Source organism: Zootoca vivipara, chromosome 8 (genome assembly GCF_965207765.1).
Source record: "Zootoca vivipara chromosome 8, rZooViv2.hap1.1, whole genome shotgun sequence".
NCBI classification, from domain to species: Eukaryota; Metazoa; Chordata; class Lepidosauria; order Squamata; family Lacertidae; genus Zootoca; species Zootoca vivipara.
In genome coordinates, this window is record NC_142591.1 from 82,712,857 (window position 1) to 82,731,439 (window position 18,583).

The following is an 18,583-nucleotide window of genomic DNA, read 5'->3' on the forward strand; positions in this document are numbered from 1 at the left end:
ACCACTGAGCCTAGGGCTTGCTGATCAGAAGGTCGGCGGTTTGAATCCCCGTGACGGGGTGAGCTCCCGTTGCTCGGTCCCAGCTCCTGCCAACCTAGCAGTTCGAAAGCACCTCAAAATTCAAGTACATAAATAGGAACCGCTATAGCGGGAAGGTTAACGGCGTTTCCATGTGCTGTTCTGGTTTGCCAGAAACGGCTTTGTCATGCTGGCCACATGACCTGGAAGCTGTACGCCGGCTCCCTCGGCCAATAATGCGAGATGAGTGCGCAACCCCAGAGTCGGTCACGACTGGACCTAATGGTCAGGGGTCCCTTTACCTTTACTTTAGTAGTTCAATAGCATCTTAATGACACCATGCCGGCTATTCTTTCCAAAACCTTGGTACCAGTTTACCTCAAAGACCACCTTTTCCTGCATGAGCCTACCTGTGTAGGGAAATCTATAAGATTGGTAAGAAATATAGAATTGTAGATTTGGAAGGTAGCCCCAAGGGTCATCTAGTCCAACCCCCTGCAATGCAAGAATCTCAGCTAAAGCATCCTTTATAGATGGCCATCCGACCTCTGCTTAAAATCCTCCAGGAAGGAGTTTTGTACCTCCAAGGTGGTACCAGTTCAACTGCACCTCCATAGAAAATGATTCAGAGAGAAGGTTAGGCCAGGTTCCTTTAAGGATATTCAGTCGGGGCACTGTGAAGACATATCTGTTTGTGGTGGGGGAACAGCCACACCTTAGGGTACATGGAAATTAAAGGCTTACCCCTCTTGTGGAGATGCATTATCATGGAAAGAGCTGGATGTACCTTCTCTTCTTTGGTTGCGGTTTCTCTTCTTGGGTGAGACAACTGACTTGCAACAAGGTCTCTTTGGCCTCGAGTAGGAGAATCCACTCTTAATCTCCTAGCATGTTGTTGTTTAGTCGTTTAGTCGTGTCCAACTCTTCGTGACTCCATGGACCAGAGCACGCCAGGCACTCCTGTCTTCCACTACCTCCCACAGTTTGGTCAGACTCATGTTGGTAGCTTCGAGAACACTGTCCAACCATCTCGTCCTCTGTCGTCACCTTCTCCTTCACCTCAGTCTTTCCCATCATCAGGGTCTTTTCCAAGGATTCTTCTCTTCTCATGAGGTGGCCAAAGTACTGGATCCTCAGCTTCACGATCTGTCCTTCCAGTGAGCACTCAGGGCTGATTTCCTTCAGAATGGAGAGGTTTGATCTTCTTGCAGTCCATGGGACTCTCAAGAGTCTCCTCCAGCACCATAATTCAAAAGCATCAATTCTTCGGCGATCAGCCTTCTTGATGGTCCAGCTCTCGCTTCCAAACATCACTACTGGGAAAACCATAGCTTTAACTATACGGACCTTTGTCGGCAAGGTGATGTCTCTGCTTTTTAAGATGCTGTCTAGGTTTATAATTGCTTTTCTCCCAAGAAGCAGGCGTCATTTAATTTCGTGACTGCTGTCACCATCTGCAGTGATCATGGAGCCCAAGAAAGTAAAATCTCTCACTGCCTCCATTTCTTCCCCTTCTATTTGCCAGGAGGTGATGGGACTCATAGCATACCTGGTGATAAATCACCCCAGGCACCTCCTGTTGATACTGGTATCCATGATGCAGGACAATGCCCAAGACCTTGTAAGGTGAGGCATTGCACATCCATCAATATATTGATGGTACTTGCACCCTTGAGCATCTACTTGGTTGTATGGCAAGGCTACCAAATAGGTGTTGAGTCAATTCAACCCTATATCCCAGACAGCCTTTGCCAAGAGATATTTTGGACGACAACTCCCATCCATAGCTGGCCCAAGACATTTTGCCACCTGAGGCAAAGGACAAGATGATGTCTTTTATGGTGTTTCCTGCTTGGCAGGGGGTTGGACTGGATGGCCCTTATGGTCTCTTCCAACTCTATGATTCTATGATTCTATGTCCCGATTCCATGTTCAGAAGGTGACCAGACTGGGAGCTGAATCAAACGTCACTGCTGGCAACAGGATAGCAGTACCCCCCTGGCACACTTGAAGGCTGCTGGCTAGTTTAGAGGGTGCAGGGCAGGCCCACCCACTTCTACCCTTTCCTCCTCTGCTTAAGAGTCAAGGAGACAGGGCCGCTGCCACCCCTCAGCAAGTGCTGCCTGAGGCAGTTTCCTCCCTCTGCCCAATGGTCACCCTAGCCCTGTTCCTTTCTGATGGAAGTCGAAGCCCAAAACATTGGAAGGGAAGCACTTGGTGAAGGCTGATCCAAGCTCACCATTTGTTGACTGGCATATTATTAGTTTTAGTTACTTAGACAAGCTATACAAAGCCACAGATGTTGAGAGAGTAGAGTTTTCCCCTCCCTCCCTCCCTCCCTCTCTGTGTGTGTTATGAATTGCTGTGAGATTTTGTAAGCATAAAATGTGACGATGTCTCATTTACCTTACTCTAGCTGATTGAGGAAATTGCACGATGTACACAGGGGGCTTAATTATCTCCTTCTAAACTGCAGCATCAACAGGAATCGCTCGCCAAAGTCCAGCAGAAACAGAAAAAGGGAGTCGAAGGCTGTTCCCCAGAGGTGGTGGAAAAGGTGGAATCTTTTTGGATTGAGTTTTGCCAATTGCCTTTTTCCCCTTTTTTAAAAATGACAACGAGGGTCTCCATACAGTTGGGACTGGTCCATATCCTCCCTCCCACAGACATACACATTTCCCAAGAACAAATCCTCACTGGAAACATAACCACCGCAGGAGCTCAGTCATAAAACAGTATTTTATGCGCTTGAAAAAGTAAATTGCAGTGATTGATTTTATGGCTGAACATCTGATGTGGCACAAAAGAGGCAGTTTTAAATGCTGGCTTATGATTTTGCGATAGGGAGGGGAATGGCACTCTGAAGACAAGACAGAGATGTGTTATTGTCCACTTCCAAGTCTTGATGACGGCCGCCATCTTGTCCAGCCTTCCCCCCTCTTGGCCCCTCTCACCTTGATGCCAGACAGGTGAAGGGAGCTGAAACGAAAGTGCTTTCAAACACGCACATCAGATTAGAATATTTGATTACCTGGGTGAATCCTTGAATGTGAATGAGCAACCCTTTGGGAGCTGTGGAACACGAATGCAAATTAATTCAAACTGTGTTTATTCACATTCAAATTGGGCTAATTCAGCCTTCATTAATTAGATTGGAAAACTGAACTGTTATTTATTTCCTCTTTCTCATTTTTAGGGACTCGGTCCTGAAGAAGACCTGGGACATGATTTCCTCACGTCAACAGGGCACAAACAAAGGTGGTAAAAGGAAACTGACATATTCTAAATTATACCCTATGGACCATCGGTTCCAAATAGCACTATGGCAGATGGTGTTTGTTGTCCAAATCATTTGGAGGGCACCGTCTTGGCAAAGGTTGGTCTACAGCACTACAAGGTATTTCACAGCATCAGAGGTGGTTGAAGCCATCCTGACATGCTGTGGTTTTTGGTTGTAAAAATGGCGTCAGGGGGGAATTTTGCCGAATTGGTCAAATGTCGGGGAAACCCAGATATATGGCAATGCGATGGAAAAAGCAGTGAAAACAGCTCCCAAAAAAGCTTAACAATTTGGGTCTGTTCCCCAAAGAAAGCTCAACAATTTTGGTGGGTTTTAGGAATCCAGACATCTTATTTTTTCAGGAATATGGCAACTGTAGAACTGGTAGGACACAAGGGAGAGAGCTCAACAGTAGCGGGAGTCAGAACCAATGACAGATAAAGTCAACTAATTCTTCTTTTATCCTGCTCCCTGCTTCTCCCTGCTGAGTTCTACAAGAGCAAACCCTTCAACATTTCTCTGATGAAAATAGGGACATTCTATTCTGTTATGTACTGAGCTGAATCCTAGAACAATAGGATTCAGAATCAGCAGTCTGATTGGTCCGCAGGAGCTACCCAATCCAACTCCAGGTGGAAGTGAATCCGCAACCTGATTGGCTTGCAGGAGCAGCCAATCAGGCGGCTGGCAGAAGTGAATCTGCAACCTGATTGGCCTGTAGGAGCAGCCAATTAGGCTGCAGGCAGAAGTCAATCCACAACCTGATTGGCTCACAGGTGTAGCCTGAAGTAGCCAATCACGCAAGGCCCATTGTGTAAATAATGTATATAAGCAGATGGTTTTGGGAAAAGAGCCAGTCTTCTCTTCTTCTCCTTGATGACTATGAGCTGAATAAAGAGCATGAAATTCACTCTCGATTCCGAGCATATTTCACATTCCATAATGGTATTTTTGGTATTTATACCCCACACATCTTACTGGGTTGCCGCAGCCACTCTGGGCAGCTTTCAACATTTATAAAAACATAATAAAGCATTAAAGATTTTTTTAAAAGAAACCCTTCCCTATACAGCAGATATGTACAACCGGTCGACCACGATTGACAGTTAGATCCCTGGGTGATCGTGGTGGATCATGGTCGATCGTGGGATCATATTCAATCGCTGGAAAGGAAAAGAAGAGGAATGGATTATTTGCCTGCCTGCCCCCCTCGCTCTTTTCCTCTGTCGCATCCCATGGGCTATGTCCAACCAAATGGGAGTAGATCTCGCAGTCTCTAGAGAGTTGGACATGCTTACTATACAGGATTGCCCGCAGATGGCTTGGGGGTCGATAACTATACCCTCTAACATTTCTCCTATGAAAATAGGCACATCCTATCCTCCAACATTTCTCCCATGAAAATAGGGACATCCTACCATAGGGATGCAGGTGGTGCTGTGGGTTAAACCACAGAGCCTAGGGCTTGCTGATCAGAAGGTCGGCGGTTCGACTCCCCGCGACGGGGTGAGCTCCCGTTGTTCGGTCCCAGCTCCTGGCAACCTAGCAGTTCGAAAGCACATCAAAGTGCAAGTAGATAAATAGGGACCGCTACAGTGGGAAGGTAAATGGCGCTTCCATGTGCTGCTCTGGTTCGCCAGAAGCAGCTTTGTCATGCTGGCCACATGACCTGGAAGCTTTACGCCGGCTCCCTCGGCCAATAACACGAGATGAATGCCGCAACCCCAGAGTCGGTCACGACTGGACCAAATGGTCAGGGGTCCCTTTACCTTTTTACCTCCAGCCATGATGACGATGTTCTGCCTCCACCACTTATTACTGGCCTCATTTGCCCGAATGGACCAGCCTCCACTGCACAACATTCCCGGGGAGGTTTGAGACTGTTGGTGCGGAGTGAAGAAAATCAATATATTTCCAGAAGGGGCACGTAGACTTTACACAGCGTCTCCCCCCCCCCCATCGCTTCTCCCTTCTTTGGCAATACATTTCAGAATAACAATGCTTCACTCCCCCAGCCCCTCGAAGGAAGGGCAGCAAATTCCAGCCTTATATCTCAGCCTTTATAAGCTGTGACACAGCTGTACATATGTAAGCACTCCATGCCTCAGCTTGCCAATTGCTCCAGGCTACCATGAAACGGCTGGAAAGAGCTGGTGCCAATTAATCTGTTGACAGATTTGTTGTTTAAATATTAACAGGACTGCGATAGCAACTGCTGGCGTTCCTCTCTGGCTTTTCTCTGGGAAACCTGCAGAGCTTCCAAAAGAGAGATCTTATTTGGGCCAGGCCAAACGTTTCGCCCTCGTCTGATGAGACAACCCAGCACAGGTAGACAAACAAAGCCAGAGAGGTGAGCTTGGAACGCAAGCTTTGCTGGGGATTCGGGCAAAATCAATGACCTTAATTTATATGGAGGAGACTCTTGGCTGGATAACTTGACAGCAGCAGGTGGAGAGCATCATAGACTAAATTACTTGCTGCATCACATCCAGTTATTAGCAAAGAAACCTCACCTGTGCTGCTGGTCTTGGTGATCTTTTTAGAGCAGGCGTCCCCAAACTTCGGCCCTCCAGATGTTTTGGGCTACAATTCCCATCTTCCCCAACCACTGGTCCTGTTAGCTAGGGATCATGGGCGTTGTAGGCCAAAACATCTGGAGGGCCGCAGTTTGGGGATGCCTGTTTTTGAGAGTCAAATCTCTTTCAGTAAATCACATGGAGGGGGAGACCCTCTTATTGTTGGTTTTAAATCAGATGCAGTATGATTGCCAGCTGGAGACTAAAGTCCTCACAATAACAGGAAGAATGCATAGGTCTCACTAGGCTGAAGAAACATCATTGTACCATATTGATTCCAAAGTTGTTGGTCTCCCTGTACCCTGGGATTAATACTGACTAAAGGGGAGTTCCAGTTAAGTAACAATCTTACTTTGACATCAAGAAGAAGAAGAAGAAGAAGAAGAAGAAGAAGAAGAAGAAGAAGAAGAAGAAGAAGAAGAAGAAGAAGAAGAAGAGTTTGGATTTGATATCCCGCTTTATCACTACCCGAAGGAGTCTCAAAGCGGCTAACATTCTCCTTTCCCTTCCTCCCCCACAACAAACACTCTGTGAGGTGAGTGGGGCTGAGAGACTTCAGAGAAGTGTGACTAGCCCAAGGTCACCCAGCAGCTGCATGTGGAGGAGCGGAGACGCGAACCCGGTTCCCCAGATTATGAGTCTACCACTCTTAACCACTACACCACACTGGCTCTCAAAATTCCCTGAGTGTTGGGCTGCCCATTGAAGAGGGTAACGAGAGACTGAGAGACTAGGTATGTTTACACAGAGGTCATCATTGCACATAAGTGGAATGAAGTCGTTTCTGTATGGACTAAATGAGGTCTGATGCTGTGTTTGAGACCAGAGGTGGGGAGCCTGTAACTGTTTCGGACAGTTTTCAGATGTTTTCGGATTTCAATACCCAGCCAGCATGCCAACAATATATGGAGGACCACAGGTTCACCACCCCTGAGCTAGGATCATAGAATTGTAGAATTGGAAGGGACACCAAGGGTCATCTAGTCCAACCCCCTGCAAAGCAGGAATCTCAGCTAAAGCATCCATGGCAGATGGCCACCCAACCTCTGCTTTAAAACCTCATTTCTTAGCAGAACAAAGACTCTGGTGCAATGTGAATATTGGGGGATGTTGCATGAAATACTAGTTAGGTGTGGGATTAACAGCCCCCTTTATCAGCTTCAGCGTTGCCCTTGAACCGGGTCTTCTTATAACTAAAGAAGAGTATATCTTATACCCTGCATCTGATGACTGCCTTTTTAAAAAAGAGGAACCTTGCAAGGGAAATGATTCCACATGGCCTGAAAGCTCATCCTTTTAGTGCACAGAAGACTCATTGAATTCTCTCTCCTGATTTCCCAGTGTCTATAGAGGATCAAAAGCCCCCAGCCTCCTGCTCTCAGCGAGAAGGGCAGATAAATCAGCCCACAAAGAGCTCGCCGCAAACCGCTGCCGCCGTTCTAATAACCCGATCCTTTTTATGCACCCCTTGTCATCTGAGCAAGTGCATTTTTGAAGGCAGGAGAGCTGGCCGCATCCAATTAGCTGGTTGTTTTCAAGTGCTAAATTGAGACTTAACTAAATCATGGGGCGATTATCAACCGTAACCAGCCGGCGACTTTTCATAAATGGAGTAATGCATCATGCGAAGATCCACTTGTCTTCTTCAATCAAATGAATAACATTAAGTCCCCTTGGCTGGTATTGGGCTTTAGAAAGTCGCCCCCCGCCTCCCCCTGCCCAAATTCTTCTCCAGTGAACACAGAAACTTGAAAAGTCTCAAGGTTATTTCAACAAAGGCCAGGAATGAATTTTGCATTATCTACAAACACTGCCAGCCCATATCTGGACGTTGCGGGATGATGTTTAAAACATGCAAGGAAGCCACAGCAGAGGCGGAAAAAGCAGAGGCCCATTGGCCATTTCCATGAAGTTTCTGCCGGTGATAGAAGAGATTAAGTTTTGCGGACAAGCTTCAAATGCAGAATGAGATCAGAACCTATTAGGGTGGGTTCTCGGGAGAAGGTCTGAGTTACTTCATAGGAGAACTAAGCCAAATAACCCCACCTTTCCATTTCATGTGTGCACGCTGAAATGTCTCCCTGGAACATTTGAATTGTGTGAATATCCAACTTCTTAAAAGGGTAGCTGCTACTTAATTGGTGCGATTTCCACCCCCCCCCCCCCGGTTGCTGATGTTTTTTGCCTTCCTGGATTAATCAGGGGCAACTTCATCCAATCATAGAATCATCAAATTGTAGAGTTGAAAGGGATCCCAAGGGTCTTCCACTCCAACCCCCTGCAATGCAAAAATCGCAATCATACACGACAGATGGACATTCAACCTCTGCTTAAAAACCTCCAAGGAAGGAGAGTCCACCACCTCTTGTGAGGGTCTGTGGGAACAGCACCAGGGTGGGAGCAGTGGCGAAGGAAGGGGGCAGGGCGCCCTGGGTGCCATCTCAGGGGGTGACAAGAAGGCATCCCCCAGGAGGTTTTCCCTGCCGTAGCCGTGTGCAGAAGATCCCTCTGATGCTGCTGTAGCTATAAGCAGAGGATCCCGCCGCTCTCCATACAGCGCTAAAGCGGTGCCGTCGGCAAACCACCCGGCGGTGCATGCACACCACCACTATGCATGCTGCACGCGCATGCGACGTATGTAGCAGTGCCGCACATGCACCGTATGTGCGATGCGTTGGCATGCGCTGTGTGTACGGTGCATGCGCATGTGCTGCCCCGCCCCCCGAAAGCCCGCACTGGGTGCCGGTTAGCCTTCCTTTGCCCCTGGGTGTGAGAGTGCTAGAGTCCGGTCTAGTCAAGTTGCATGGGATCAATTCCAATCTGTTACCTTCGAGAATGTGGACAGGCTGCTTGGATGAGTGAAACTGACCACCTGTCTCCCTAAACGTCCTCGGCCCAGTATACCTGAAGGAGCGTCTCCACCCCCATCGTTCTGCCCGGACACTGAGGTCCAGCTCTAAGGGCCTTCTGGCATTTCCCTCATTGCGAGAAGTGAGGTTACAGGCAACCAGGCACAGGGCCTCCTTGGTAGTGGCGCCCGTCCTGTGGAACGCCCTCCCATCAGATGTCAAGGAAATAAACTATCTGACTTTTAGAAGACATCTGAAGGCAGCTCTGTTTAGGGAAGTTTTTAATGTTTGATGTTTTATCATGCTTTTAATATTCTGTTGGGAGCAGCCCAGAGTGGCTGGGGAAAGGCAGCCAGATGGGCGAGGTATAAATAAATTATTATTATTATTATTATTAAATGGCTCTTACTGTCATAAAGTTCTTCCTGATGTTTAGTTGGAACCTCCTTTCTTGTAACTTGAAGCCATTGGATTGGATTGGGTCCTGCCCTCTGGAACAGGAGAAAACAGACTTGTTCCATCCTCCAATGTTGCTTCTCAGTCAAAGGAATGCACATGGCAGATAGTTAACAAGCAGACCAATCTAATGGCTAATCAGCTACTCCTGGGTCTGCACTGGAACAGTATGGATGTGACCAGAGCTGACCATTTTAGCTGAACTCCGGTATGTTTTATGACCGAGATATGCTGGTAGGGAGCCGAACGGTTCTCTTGCACACCAGTCCTCAAACCACTAGACAGTTCTTAATATTGTTTTCCTCCACTCATCTCCAAAAAGTCTTCCAAATGCAAACTAGTGTGTGTCAAACCGAAACCACTGCGTTTGTTTATGAACCCAAAACATCCACTGACAGTATCATCTCTGATTAACTGTACCACATTTCCAAACAATTCAGGCATAAACCCTAAGTCTACCTTTATGCCCCCTTTCAAATTTTGCATTTTCTAAGCTGCTTCTGCTGCAGCTCAGTTAAGAAGGATATTATAGTCGGCACGGACTGCTTAACTTGGAGCTTTCCTCGGGGACCGCATAACCTTCTTTTCAAGAGCCAGCTCACCCATATGCTACTTTGTAAGAAAACAAGTGCCTTGCCTCAACAGAGGAAATTATCACAGCTGTCACCTTGATGCCTTGAATATATTCACTCTCTTTTCTAAGCAACCTGTTGTGGGTAGGGAGACAAAGGAAGACCCCTGCAGGAATAAACAAAGAGGGAGATGTTAGGATGCTCACAAGTTAGCTCAGGAAATAGTCAGGGAAGTTTATGGTCAGATAAGAGCATGCTAGCATAAGAAGAGTCTGCTGGATGAGGCCAATGGCCCATCAAGACCAGCATCCCGTTCTCACAGTGGCCAACTATTGGGAAACCCGCAAGCAACACTTGAGCACAAGAGCCCTCTCACCTCCTGTGGTTTCCAGCAGCTGGTATTCAGAAGCATCGCTGCCTCCCGTGCATAGCTGCCAAGTCTCCCGTATTCCCCAGGAAACCCCCGTTTTTCCAGCTGTTCCCAGCCGAAAAAACAGATTTTTTTGTTTCCCCCCGGTTTATTCTGGCACGGCGGCCATTTTGGAACTGGGCGGAGCATGCTCAGAAGCGACTTTTGATGCTGCTCTGCCCAGTTCCAAAATGGCTGCAGCGCGACTTCTGGTGTGGCGGCCATTTTGGAACAGGGCAGAGCAGCATCAAAAGTCGCTTCTGAGCATGCTCCGCCCCGTTCCAAAATGGCGGCAGCGCTACTTCCGGTCTGCTACTTCCGGTCCGATCCCTTATGTTTCAGGCAGGAACTTGGCAGGTATGCTCCCATGGCTAGTAGCTTTCAATAGTCCTCGCCTCCATGAATTTGCCTAATTCTCTTCTAAAGCCATCCAAGTTGGTGGCCATCACTGCCTCCCAGGGAAATGAGTTCCATAGTTTAACTATGTGTTGCTCGAATATGTACTATCTTTTAACTTTCCTGAATCTTCCAACATTCAACATTGCCGGTTGTCTCTTTACTCCATCCACTTTCTCCATGCCATGACTAATTTGATAATGTCCATCATGCTGGTGTTATGCCTGGCAGGATCAGGGCAGTGATGCATGGAGCACTGGAGTAGATCCATAGAAGGGTGGCTCCAGAAGCAAACTCACAAGGGTGTTGTTGTTGTTGTTGTTGTTGTTGTTGTGTCATTACATTGGAAATTAAACTGTGAGCATCTAAATGCTCCCAGAGAAACGTAAGCAGCCCATGGGTACACCTCTTCTCCTATTGTTGCCTTCATCAGCATCTGAGGTACACTGCCTCTAAACCTGAAAGTTCCTCCTACCAGAAGGCATATTTCCAAAATGCAGAATGTGTTTTGTCAGAGCAACAAGAGCAAGTAGCGCTCAGCTTAAACAACTCAGAGCGAGGCTGGCCACATTTTGTGCATTCACCTTGTTTCCCCCCAAAGGGGGCTGTTCACACGGCATCAGCAAGCAACACAAAAGGAAAAGCAAGATGTGAATCGCTCCTAAGTTATGATTCTTCATCGCCCCTTCTTCTTCTTCTTCTTCTTCTTCTTCTTCTTCTTCTTCTTCTTCTTCTTCTTCTTCTTCTTCTTCTTCTTCTTCTTCTTCTTCGCAAGCATATGAATAATGCAGCAATGCAGAAGACAAGCAGCTTCTCCTGAGGCTGCCTTGGAGAGCCTCAAGGGAGATGGTGTTCTTCTCCCCCAGGCAGTTCACAGGGCCAGCTCGGAGTTTCTTTGGCTTCTCACACGAGTCCCCTCTCAGCACTCTTGTGATCCTTGATTCAGAAGGAACAAAAGGGGCTCAAAAGCTGGGGAGGGGGCAGTGGGGAAGAGAGACTCTAGAGGAAGACAACAACATTTGAGCCGTAATGCCAGCCATATACATACAAAAAGTATGATTCACATACAGTGGAACCTCGGTTTATGAACACCTCGGTTTACGAATTTTCGGTTTACGCTGCGGACCCATCTGGAACGGATTAATTCACTTTCCATTACTTTCAATGGGAAAGCTTGCTTCAGTTTATGAATGCTTCAGTTCATGAACAGACTTCCAGAACCAATTACAGCCATGCTTCGGGTTAAGTACACTTCAGGTTGAGTACTCCGCGGACCCGTCTGGAACGGCTTTATCCACTTTCCATTACTTTCAATGGGAAAGTTCACTTCAGTTTATGAATGCTTCAGTTTAAGTACTCCGCGGACTGTCTGGAACAGATTAATCCACTTTCCATTACTTTCAATTGGAAAGTTCGCTTCAGTTTATGAACACTTCAGTTTATGAACAGATTTCCGGAACCAATTGTGTTCATAAACCGAGGTACCACTGTATTGTGTATACAGTGGAACCTCGGTTTATGAACGCCTCGGTTTACGAATTTTCGGTTTACGAATGCCGTGGACCCATCTGGAACAGATTAATTCACTTTCCATTACTTTCAATGGGAAAGTTCGCTTCAGTTTATGAATGCTTCAGTTTATGAACAGACTTCCGGAACCAATTATACCCATGCTTTGGGTTAAGTACGCTTCAGGTTGAGTACTCCGCGGACCCGTCTGGAACGGATTAATCCACTTTCCATTACTTTCAATGGGAAAGTTCGCTTCAGTTTATGAATGCTTCAGTTTATGAACAGACTTCCGGAACCAATTGTGTTCATAAACCGAGGTACACTGTATTCGCAAAAACAAGTTTGAAGCCAAGAGAGGAAAAGATCACTTCAGTAAGATTCGATTCACTTCCTCAGTGTTTCCCAAACTTGGGTCTCCAGCTGTTTTTGGACTACAACTCCCATCATACCTAGCCAGCAGGACCAGCGGTCAGGGATGATGTGAATTGTAGTCCTAAAACAGCTGAAAGCCCAAGTCTGAGAAACCCTGTATGACCTCCTCAATATCAGGGAAGATAAAGCTATCAAGGACAACTAGCGTAGGACACCAAGATCTCCCATTCTTGATTGAAATCATTCCGACAGTTGAATTCCGACTAAACATCTGGAAGAACTTTCTGACAGTAGGAGCTGTTTGGCAGTGGAACCGTCTCCCTCGGGAGGTGGTGGACTCTTGGAGGTTTTTAAGTTGTAGGACAAAACATCTGGAGGGTCGCAGTTTGGGGATGCCTGCACAAGGACCTCCCTCCCTCAGCCTTAGAGTTGCCCCCCTGCGCATAGCTGCCAAGTCTCCCGTATTCCCCAGGAAACCCCTGTTTTCCCAGCCATTTCCCGCTGGCAGCCTGGATTTAAAAAAAACCCGTAAATCCCCTGGATTCTTACCGGCCCAGGGAGGCTCCTTCTGCACATGTCTGGAGTCTCTGGACTTGCACAGAAGCAATTTCTGGCACTGTGGCCATTTTGGAAATGGGCAGAGCATGCGTAGAAGCAACTTCCGGTGCCACTCTGCCCAGTTCCAAAATGGCTGCAGCGCGACTTCCGGTGCCGCGCTGCTGCCGATCCCGGATTTTTCAATCCTGCATGGCATGGCTATTGGGCCACGTCTTCTAGAGGGAGGTGCTAGAGCAGCAACAGCCTCCGGCTGCCTCCTTAACAGCACAAGGATGACATTGATCCCCCAATCTTCTAACACTATCATGGTTTGAAAAAGCTGCTTTGTTCCACCACAAAGGACTTTCCACTTTGTTGAACTTTCCCTTTGTCCTTTCGTTTGGGCCGCTTTTTGAAATCTTCCATGCTGCCCTCCTGCCCTCTCTGAGTTCCATCTGCCAAATCCCAGTGGGCAATTTCACCCTGTTCCATCCTTTCCCAATACTGCCCTTGACCTGCTCTCTCTCCCACAAGCTTTTGCTAACCCAACCAACTCTATTTCCCTCTTCACATATGTTCGTCTTTGATAAAGTCTTTGGTAATTTCTTTTTTTCTTTTTTAATTTACTACCAGGCTTTTTAATTAAAAAGGAGAGAAGGAGAGAGGAAAACCCTCTTCAAACTTTTAATCCATTTCGATTGTCTCAAATTGGGACAAAGACCAAAGACGGCTTTGACAGACGCTGTTGAGTGTGAAAGGGCAGAACGAGAGAGAGTGAACAAAAAGAGAAAAAAGGAGATTGTCTTATGGAAAATTAAAGACGACCAAGTGGATTATGGCATCTGCTTTCATGGATTAGAGCTCACTTTGTTAGACGTATGCAGATGTATATTGTATACATATGTGTGTGTGTGTGTGTGTGTGTGTGTGTGTGTGAGAGAGAGAGAGAGAGAGAGAGAGAGAGAGAGAGAGAGAGAGAGAGAGAGAGAGAGAATAGTGTTTTAAACAACAGGGTTGAAAGACAAAGGGATGGATGCAGACTAACAGTGCAATGCCAGTCGTGCCTACTCAGTAGTAAATCCTATGAATTCAATCAGGTTTACTCCCAGGTAAATGAGGTTCAAACCTATCCATTCTTAAGGAAATCAGCCCTGAGTGCTCCCTGGAAGGACAGATCGTGAAGCTGAGGCTCCAATACTTTGGCCACCTCATGAGAAGAGAAGAATCTTTGGAAAAGACCCTGATGTTGGGAAAGATTGAGGGCACTAGGAGAAGGGGACGACAGAGGACAAGATGGTTGGACAGTGTTCTCGAAGCTACGAACATGAGTTTGACCAAACTGCGGGAGGTAGTGCAAGACAGGAGTGTCTGGCGTGCTCTGGTCCATGGGGTCACGAAGAGTCGGACACGACTAAACGACTAAACAACAACAAAAATGAGGTTAGGATTGCATTCTTAGTCGCCATAGAAATCCAACGTGATTTTAGCTAGTCATGAACAGTGAAATCCTAAGCGTGTCTACTCAGGAAAATTGAATTCAGTCAGTCTTGCTTAGGGTTGCCAGACTCAATAGAGGACAGGACTTCTGTGCCTTTAATTGCCCTGCTCTCTTTTGAGTCTGGAAACCTTAAAGAGAAACCAGCAGATTTGTTTAATTTCCAAGCAAAGGGTCTGCTGGATTCTCTTTAAGGTTTCCAGACTCAAAAGAGAGCAGGGCAATTAAAGGCACAGAAGTCCTGTCCTCTATTGAGTCTGGCAACCCTAGTCTTGCTCCCAGGCAATAGGGTTTAGGACTGAACCCCAGTCAGTTTCTAAACATGGCTGCATCTGGACACAGCCGAAAGAAAACAGGAGTGAGGAACATCTCCTATAAGTAGCTCCCCATATGCTCAGGTCAGTATCTACGGATTTGCTCCTTGCCTGTGGCCTTTTGGCTGTGACTCCCCTGCTGTGAAATTCCCTCTGCCATGGCTCACTTTTCGCCATTTAAGCATCACAGGAAGCCTTACACAGAGCCAGAACAGTAAAATAAAATAAAATTCTTCAAACTACAAAGGTTTTTTCTAGCAGAGGTTGCCTCGCTAGATGAATTCATTTTACGAAAAATTCGTCTAGCGAATCGCGGTTTCCCATAGGAATGCATTGAAATTCAATTAATGCGTTCCTATGGGCAAAAAAAAAAAAACAATTCAAAAAAATTCAATGCATTCCTATGGGATTTGCTAGGCGAATTTTTCATTATAAGAAAAGACCCGTGGAACGAATTAAATTCGTCTAGCGAGGCACCACTGTATTTCATTGGTGGGGCCAGCCCAAGGCATTTTGGCACATGAGGCATACCACAAAATGGCACCCCCTGCCAGGGAATAAGTGGTGAGTGAAGTTCTACCTCAGGAACAAGGGGGGAGGAAGGAAGATCAACTTTGGGATTTGCTGCCCCTGTGGATCCTGTCGCCTGAGTCAGTTGCCTCACCTTCCTCACGGGTGTGCGGGCCCTGTTCATCCCTTATGTGACCTTGTTGCTGTTATTTGTATTGATTATTATTTAGTCATGATTTCTGTTGTAATTGTTGAGAGTGAATTGAATCACCTCAGTGAGGCTGAGACGGGGGTCTTGTCAACTGGGAAGCCCAGGACTTTCCCTGGAGAGGTCACTTTGTTGCTGCTAATGCAGCAAAAACAACCCAGGAGGGAGCAGTTATGAGTTGCTGGTCTCTGCAGCCACAGCAGGCGCTGTGATCCTCCAGTGGTTTGACTTCACTCCCGGAGGTTCACTCCTTTGTCTCTCGAGACAGACGGATGCCAACATCAACAAATAACAACAACTGCAGACGTGCCTTGGATCCCAAACGCCTTGCGAGTTGAACGTTTTGGCTACCGAATGCCGCAAACCCGGAAGTGAGTGTTCCGGTTTGCAAACGTTCTTTGGAACCCAAACGTCCAACACGACTTCCATGGCTTCCGATTGGCTGCAAGAGCTTCCTGCAGCCAATCGGAAGCCGTGCCTTGGTTTCTGAACGTTTTGGAAGTTGAGTACCCATTAAGTAAAGTGTCCTCAGTGCTGCCTCCTCCTTTTTGAGCAACGTCCTGTGCACTAAAGAGTTAACAGATGATGCTAGTTTCACAGGAAGACGAATGCATATGACATACTTAATGGGACAATTTGCATAATGCTTGCATTAATTTGTTGCTTTCATTACAGCAACAGAACGAATGCGACAGATTATTCCAATAAAAAGTTCCGCAACTGCTCGAATCCCCAGTACTGTCACACTGCTAAGCTAAATTTCTATCTATGTGAGGCCATCAGTTTTATTTATGAAGTTCTTGCAAAAATCTTAAAGCAACATCGTATGGGGGAAAAGGACAAGATGAGCAAATGGTTAGAGCACTTGACTGCTCTGCTGTCGTTTCCTCTTCTACCTTCCCTTGTGATGTTTGGGTCCCTCACAATGTGAGCATTGTGTAGGGTAAAGAATGTCTGATTTGGAGCCGAGAGTCCTGCATTCAACCCCTGCTTCTTAACACGAAGCACATGGGCAGTGATGGTCATCAACTGAGAGATAAATCAGTGCCATATAGCCAATATGCTTAACTCAAATTAATGCACGGCGGGGTTAAGACCATAGAGTGAGCTGTCCTGCCAGGCTTAGCTAGGTCCCACCCCCTCACCTTGGGAGGAAGGGTTACCAAACTCATTATTCTCTGACTTTCCACCATTATTATTCCACCATGAGAACCCTTCCAGTAAGGATGTCTAAGCAGGGCCGTCTTAAGCATACCCGGCGCTGCGGCGCGACGGATCCCTCCGGCGCCCCGCCCCCGCCCCATTTCCCAACTAGGCAAGCACTGCGCCACCCAGCCTGCCGTAGGGCTGGCCCTGGGCCAGGGGGTGCTGCCCGCCCCCTGTTACGACGCCCCTGTGCGCGGCGGAGGCGGCCCCAGGCTGAGAGGTGCGCTTGGGGCCGCGTCAGCCGCGCCTCTCAGCGGGCGCAGTGGCGCCCCTGGTGGCCTGGCGTCCTGGCACCCCGCGCCACTGGACCCGGGCCTAGAGACGGCCCTGTGTCTAAGCTAGATGCTCCAAGCTAAGACCGTGTGGCTTTAGCTGCTATCTTTGTGTTTATATACAAATAATTTAGAAACTCCTTACCATTTTGTTGTACTGACTGTCTTTTCTCGCTGCTGAATGGAAAAGCACATGAATTTGACGTATGAAGAGTACGCTAGTAAACCATTTTAAACTTAACAAATGTCTGGTCTCTTTCTATGCTAAGGGAAGTAAGCAGAGCTTTGGAATCCACTTAGAAGGGGATATTTTAAGGATCTAACACAGGCATGCCCAAACTGCGGCCCTCCAGATGTTTTGGCCTACAACTCCCATGATCCCTAGCTAACAGGACCAGTGGTCAGTGAAGATGGGAATTGTAGTCCAAAACATCTGGAGGGCCGAAGATTGGGGATGCCTGATCTAACAGCTTATATTTCCATGCATCACTTTGCTGGATGTTTTGTGATCCTAAAACTCTGCTGGGCCTCTCTCACCGAAGAGTACCTGCCCCCAAACTGGATCTAGGTATCCAATGAATTTTCCTTTTATGCTTTAATCAAAATACTAAAAAACAAACAAACAAACAAACAAACAAACAAACCAAACCCACCACTTGGCATCTAGTTCCCCACTGTGAGAATAGGATGTTTGGCTAGATAGGCCATTGGCCTGATCCAGCAGGCTCTTCAAATATTCTTAGTCTCCAAAAACTGTTTTGGAGTGTTGTGGGAACAGTGAACAGTGTGTGTGTGTGTGTGTGTGTGTGTGTGTGTGTGTGTGTGTGTGTAGGAGAGGGTGCTAATTTGGACACAACCCATGAATGGCAACATACATTTTTAACTGGTCGCATTCTTATGCTCATTAGGCAGGCACATAATAAATCTCCAAGATGACCAAGGGTCTGGAAGCCAAGCCTTATGAGGAACAGTTGAAGGAGCTGGGTATGTTTAGCTTTGAAAAGAGGAGACTGAGAGGGAATGTGATAGCCATCTTCAAATAACTCAAGGGCTGTCACATGGAAGAGGGAACGAGCTTGTTTTTCTCCTGCTCTGGAGGGTAGGACTCGAGCCAGTAGTTACCAGATTCCAACTAAACATACGGAAGAAGTTGCTGACAGTAAGAGCTGTTCAACAGTGGAACGCTCTCCCTCGGGAGGTTGTGGACTCTCCTTCCTTGGAGGTTTTTAAGCAGAATTGGCTGGCCATCTGTCATGGATGCTTTAGCTGAGATTTGTGCATTGCAGGGGGGTGGACTAGATGAATACTACGATCCCATCACCATTCCTGGACACATTCCAGCCAGGAAATTCATGGAGGAGAAAGCTATCAGTGACTACTAGCCATGATGGTTAGGTTATATCTTAACTGCTGGAGGCAGCAGTGATGTAGTGTGTATGTGTGTGTGTGTGGGGGGGCACAGGAGCAGTAGCACCAGGCACAAAATTGCGAGGGGCACAAAATTTCAACACCCGGTGCTGCCTCAATACAACTGCACACTTCCATCCCTGGACTCTGTTGAAAATGGCTTCTCCATGTGACCCAGGAAGTGACCTCTCCAC

The 18,583-nt window shown here is 47.1% G+C and overlaps 1 long non-coding RNA gene across 1 annotated transcript; it reads left to right on the plus strand.

The window, feature by feature from the left end:
- Positions 1 to 1,542: 1,542 nt before the first annotated feature.
- Positions 1,543 to 4,316, plus strand: LOC148684922 (uncharacterized). Its single transcript, XR_015951317.1, has 3 exons — positions 1,543 to 1,644; positions 2,495 to 2,575; positions 3,215 to 4,316. It is a non-coding gene; the product is annotated as an uncharacterized LOC148684922 (long non-coding RNA).
- Positions 4,317 to 18,583: the final 14,267 nt, after the last annotated feature.